Source organism: Athene noctua, chromosome 2 (genome assembly GCF_965140245.1).
Source record: "Athene noctua chromosome 2, bAthNoc1.hap1.1, whole genome shotgun sequence".
Classification (NCBI taxonomy): Eukaryota; Metazoa; Chordata; class Aves; order Strigiformes; family Strigidae; genus Athene; species Athene noctua.
The window spans coordinates 91,223,261-91,229,635 of record NC_134038.1 but is presented as its reverse complement, the minus strand read 5'-3'; positions in this window follow the sequence as shown (position 1 = coordinate 91,229,635).

Sequence of the window (6,375 nt, the reverse complement as noted above, 5' to 3'; positions counted from 1 at the left end):
TTCCTTTCAACACTTAACACCCTCAATATCCTCTGCAAACACTGGGCCCTGCCCGATCTGTGCTCAAACAGGCCTCCGTGCCCACATTTCCCTGCCTGGTCTCCAGCATGATGTGGCTGTTTGGGTACTGGTGGCCCTTCCATGGGTTTGATGCTCCACAACGTGCCTGGCTTAGGGCCAGCAGCTGCTCCTGCTGCCCATTTGCCTCAAGAAGACCTAGGGCAAGGGACATACTGATGGGTTTTAGCAAGCTATAGAGCTCACAACTGCAGTGTCAGAGCCCTGTTGACCTGCCAGAGGAGTCAGTGTCTCACCACGCTTGGCCTGGACAGGCTATAGCTCTACTACCAAACAGAAACTGAGTCAGGGGTGAGGGGTGGGAGGGATGGCTGCAGCACCCAGCTTGCCTGATAGGCAACATGTGTAAAGCCGACTTCACCAGGGTCTTTGCAAGGTAAGGTGTGATGCAAGGGTAACGTACGTGCTGGGCTGCTGGTGGCGGTGCTATTCCCTGTCAGACCTGGAGGGAGCCTGCTGAGATGGTGGAGCAGAGCGGAGTTGGAGATCCTGCCAGAGCCACGTCCACCTACCACCAAAAACTCTCAGCCCTGTGCTGGCTGGAGTGTTTTAAAATGTTCGTATTTAAGGTACAAGGAAATGTTTCTTTTTAAACAGAACAATCTGTTAAGTTTCTTCCCCTTTTCACATTTAGCGCAATAGCAAGGCTATAGGCTGTGTTTATTTATCAGCTGCTCATTCTAACCACAGATTTACAGGAGCAAGCTCACACTGTCATGAGCAGTTAGACATGTTACCAGCTCACTCTGAAGGTGTTGAGTAAAGGCATTGAAGGTAGTGATTAAAGCCAAGCCCTGTTCAGCTCAGAGAAACTTCAGACGGTTCAGTATTGCACGTTAGCTTGATTACTTTTGTATTCTCACCCCTGGATCCTGCCTGAAGTATTTCTAGTTCTCTCATTTTCTACCAACTATGTGAAAACAGCCTCTTTTTGAAAGCTCAGACATTTTCCTCTGAGTTAAATTTTATGTTTCTGAGCCAAAACCCACAGAAGCCACTACTGGGTGCTTTACAGTCTTAATTATGTATTGCAGTAGATCGTTAGAAATTGAAATGTGAATGCTCGAAAATATGAACTAGAGAATGCATAGGAGGAAGCACTGTCAATGCTCTTATATTTATCACATATATCATTCTATGTAGCAAAAGTAAAAAATAAATTTTACACCAAAACTGGCATGTCACTTTTTTCTTTTATAGGAAAGATTTTTTTTTTTTCTATTACAGAAAGGTTTTCTGCTACCTTTGCAAAACACGTATTTTGAGTAAAACCAAAATGCTTGAAATCTGAGTGTCAAACTTACGGTAATGTTCGGGTGCCTCCTGTTTCTGTTCATCCCTGTGGTATGCAAGCCTGAACTGGACTGGCCTTTGGGATGCTCTTTCTAGAGGAGAAATGGAAAACCATGTGCAGCCTTAGAGGTGTGACAGAATCAAAATACTCCCCTGGATAATATCAGGATCCCTTCCCTGGTGAAGCCCCCCCATGGAAAACAAACTGTGAGCACAGCTGACTGCTTAGCAGGTCTGCAGTCAGTATGGATCCCTTCTTACCTCCTTCGTAGAGAGAGAAGAGTGGAAATTACATACTAAATAATATTTTTAAAGAAGTACAGCATTCAGTGTAATACTGCCAGTTTTGAAACTGTCTGAAAATGAAACCACTTCAGCACAAGTGTAAAAATGCCTCTTTTCCAGGAGCTAGGATAACAGCAACTAACTCCCAAGCAATCCCTGAATTTGACTTCCATCTTTCCAAAACTTTCAACCCACAGAGTAAAATAAGGAATGGTTTGGTGGATACACCAGATGACTGGGCATCCGACCAGCACCTCATGTTCACATCCTGAGCTATTCCTTCACTTCATCCATGACGCTGAGCTCCCCTGTCCCTTACATGCACAAGGGCCGCAGCTCCTCGTGATGCCCCATCTCCCCGGGAGGGAGAACTAGGAGGCTGAGTATTAACCCTGGGTCCTTGAAACAATGTGAAGGAAACCTGTGCAGAGAAGCAAAACTGAAAGGCACACATATGCCTTTTCATATCAATCAGAAAGGCTGTGAAGGTGCTCCCATTCCCCAGCTTTCCACATCCTGTCTAGGGATGGGACATGAGATGAAGGGTTTTGCTGGATCAGTATCAATGTTTTTCTTCCACTAGATGTACAGTTTGGTTGCGGTTTTGGGCTCTGAGCTTTGTAAATATGAGCACCTGTGTGTCAGCAGGTGAGAGAAACCCAGTGTATGTACAAAGTTAAGGGCATTAGGAAAGAGCCCTCTAAATCAGGGGAGTGCTGGTGGGTTACAGTGCAGCTTATGGAGTATCAGCAACCCATGCACATAGTCCGTCATGAGGCCAGGGAGAAAGGCTGCCTCCAGCTGCCTCATCACCCACCACAAGGAGAGGGCCCTACTAGATCATCCAGTATATGGAGCTTTCTATACTGAGCTAAAGAAAAAAAAGGTAGAAAAATATCTGCACACTTTTAGCATAGGGGTCTCTAATTTCAGTTGAGGTCTCTAGTTATAAAAATTAACCCGTTAAAAAAACAATTTTATTATCTACCTAAAACAAAACAAATCACAAAACCATGCCATCAACTTGAAACTGTTTTCTTCCTGTGAAATGCAAGTTTCCACAGCAGATTATTGCCCAATCTCTTTGAGATTTTCAAACACTCAAATATTTTTCATGACAGAGCAACTACAATGAAGCTCCTTAGTCACACTGGTGTGGTTTACACAACATACCTTTTACAATCCCACAAAAATGTACCAGTGCTGAATGCCTGTCAGAAACCTGAAGTTTGCAGCATCCAAAAAAAAAAAAATCTCACAACCAGCCACCACTAACATGTCAAATATTTGAAGTACACGCAAGCACACACTGAACTGATAGGTTATCACCAATCACTGTGGCAATAACAATGCCTACATACTTCTGGAAAGAAACACAAAGTTGTGGTGAAATTTTAACTTTGAATATTTGTTCATGCTTATAAGGCATACCAACCTGATGACCTCCAGGACTTTGGTCATATATTCATCTTTAGGACAAGAGCAACACAGGCACGAACTGGGGAGCTTGCTCTGTCCTGCCCAGAGATGAGTCTTCTAAGGCTAGCAAACACCCACCAACCCCACAGCATAAGGACTGAGACTGTGAGTCCTTTGAAACACCATGCAACACCCCACTACCAGTTCCACTGAGTCACCCTGTCATTTTATCTAACAGCACACGTAACAGCCTGGAACTCTGAAAACTCACCTGAATATTGCGATGACTCATGCCTGGATCAGTAATGTGCATTCATCCCTCAGCAAAGGATCAAATCTAAATGATACCTTACTGCCTATTAAACACTACAGCTGCTTCTTCCCCATTCCCACTTCCTAATCCCCTCGTAGCATATTTAAAGGGAAGGTGTCACAGACCTAGCAGAATAACACAGAGGATTCTACAAGGCACATGCCACAGCAGCTGTAACTTTAGGAGGACTCCATCATACTGCCCCCACCTCAGCTGCAACTGGAGCTGAAGAAGTTTCTCAGGTTTGGGGGAATGGGAAAAATCTCCATTAAAGTGCAGGGCAAAGAGCGATAGCACAAGACCACAGCCAAAATAATTTTGGGGCACAGTAAGAAGCACATGCAATACCAGTGCTGGGAGAGGAACCTGACAGAGCACTGTCATGGCATTGGCCCTTTATGCCAATTGGTGAGTCACCTTTTCAAGTCACTGACTTCTACAGTGGAACTGCTCATGCTCGAAGTTTCTAGGAACTAGAAATCTTCAGGCTAAGGAAGCCTTTCACTACATTGCAAGTTCAAGTTCAGCACGTAGTGCAGATGCCTCCAAAGATACAGGCTGTTTACCATTGACTTGCCTGTCTGTTATAAATGACACAAAAGCAGAAACATCTTCTCTTACAGCTTACCTATAAGCATGAAACCTGACCAGCCTGAAACCCAAGGGCAGAACACTTTTGAAACAGCTTCTCTAGAAAATGATTACTCATTCATGGTTACTCACTGAGATTAGTTAACACATAATACATTAGCATACAGCACTAAAATCCAGGACTTGGTTAGCACTCCTCTACACCTTTGCTGACCAATTTAATAGCCTAAGCCAAATTAGCTACATATCTGAATGTGTTTGCTAGAAATATTAGCCAAATGCACTCAGTAAACCACTAAACCACTTTCCTTGAATTCTTGTTGCCTGGCACCATACTGCAATTCATTAACATTTACACCTGATGCATGAAATTCTGTGATTCAAGATCAATACCATGCCAATCAACTTGTTATATCAGCATCTTAGTGATTTTCTACCCCATGAAGCTTTACTGGTACTTTGTAGTTAAATATCAACATCAGTAAGTTTCACATGGGAAATGACAAAATATTTTGAATGCATGATGTGCACCTTTTGAAACAGCACCAAAATGCAGAGCCACTTGCTCCTGGAACAGAAAAATGACATTAACACTGTCACAACACAGAAAACAGAAATATTCCACACTTCTGCTTTTTATGCACCATTTGAATCATCTTATCATCCATATGTAGCAATGAATTCCCACAATGTATTACAAAATCTCCTTGCTCTTCACTACTTTTTAAGGGATATTTTTTTTCAATCTTAACATTTTAATGTGTAAACATCAGCTTCCTCATCTTCTCTAGTCACTAATTCATTCACAAACTTTTAGTTGTCCTAATGAGAACATACTTTTACACACAGCAATAGCAACATTTTTTCTTTTCTTGGTGGGAAAGAGGAGTGGAAGAGACTGACAGAAGAATGTGCAACTCTTCTTAAAGATCTCCCTTTATTCACCTTGGTGAGAAGGGAAATAATAATTTGCCTCATTTACAATTTTGGAAAATAATTCATTTCAGAACAAAAGAAATGCATAATATCAGTCAGCCTTACGCTTCGTCTACAGAAAATGTATTTAGAGCACGAACAGTCATTTGGGCAGCCAGGTACCTTCAGCCCACTGATTGTCTTCGCTTAAGAGCACAAGTCGATCCTTTAAAAAAAGATACTAAGATTCTGAAATTACAGTAGGGGCAGCATGAGACCTTCAACATATCCCCTATTTAAATCCAACAAGTTGGAAAAGTTCAAACAGAGATAATAAAGCCAATTTCAGGGGGTTTGTATTTTTCTTAACAGAATCCTTATTTTGGAAAAATCATAAGCAATTGAAGACAACCCTTTGGGAATTAATTGCTTTCCATGCTGGATATCCAGCTGTCTTATTTTAATAATGTATTTTCTCCCAAAAGGTTTACTTAACTTGTTTTGCGTAACAACAGAAGAAAAAAAATTAATTTAAAATACTTTGGTTATTCTTTTCTTTAAAGATTTCTCACTTTTGTTTGTTTTTTTTTTTTTTTTTCCACTCCTGAATGACAGTGCCATAGCTAGGAGGAAAAAGAAAACCCACACAGAACAGCTTCTTGCCATCTTCTTGAAAATTTGTCAACATTTGGTAAACCAATAAATAAACAAGCTCCTGCAACCAACACATACTAACAGAGACCTGAAATCTAGGAGACAAAACTCCTGAAGACAACCCACGTAAGGCTTGTTGCCTACACAGATTTTTTTTCCCCTCAGCAGTTACCATGATAGGGAGCTGGTATTCCTGGCATTCTCACTCAAATTCCTCCTGGGATCAACAACGTAAAGTAAAATACTGACTAGCAAGAGCTAAACTTTGTGAGAGGCTACACAGACTGGATCTAGCTGGGCAAAGATGCTACATTTATACTAACAAATGAGAGTCTTATCCCACAATCATCTGAAGTTAAATTGCTATCACAGTTTTTTGGCTTGTGGCAATTAGCAGGTTTCCAAACACTGGCTGAAGTTCAGTGTGGGCTAGGAGCCACTCTCACAGGCAGCCTGAAGGCAGCTGCCCTGCTTTGGCAAGTAGGAGTTTAACCATAAAGAACTCGTTTTGGTATCATGACTACAGAACTATCTCTGGCACTGCAACTACTGGAACAGATATAGAAAAAAAAATCTTTTTAAAAAGTTTGATACAGGAGATGAGACCCTGCATGAAAATTGCAATAAAGTCACATGACTAGAAGCCAGAGTGTAAGAGACACACCAAGATGCGAAATTTAGCAAGTTCAGTCCACCATCTGTTATGTAAAAAAAAAAAATAGTTAAGACTAAAGAATTTCTGTGCATTAGATCTCTCTCCTGTAATGGCTGTTTTGATGCAATAATCTTTTTCAGAGAAGACTAGAAGTAACAAGACAAGGCAGGTA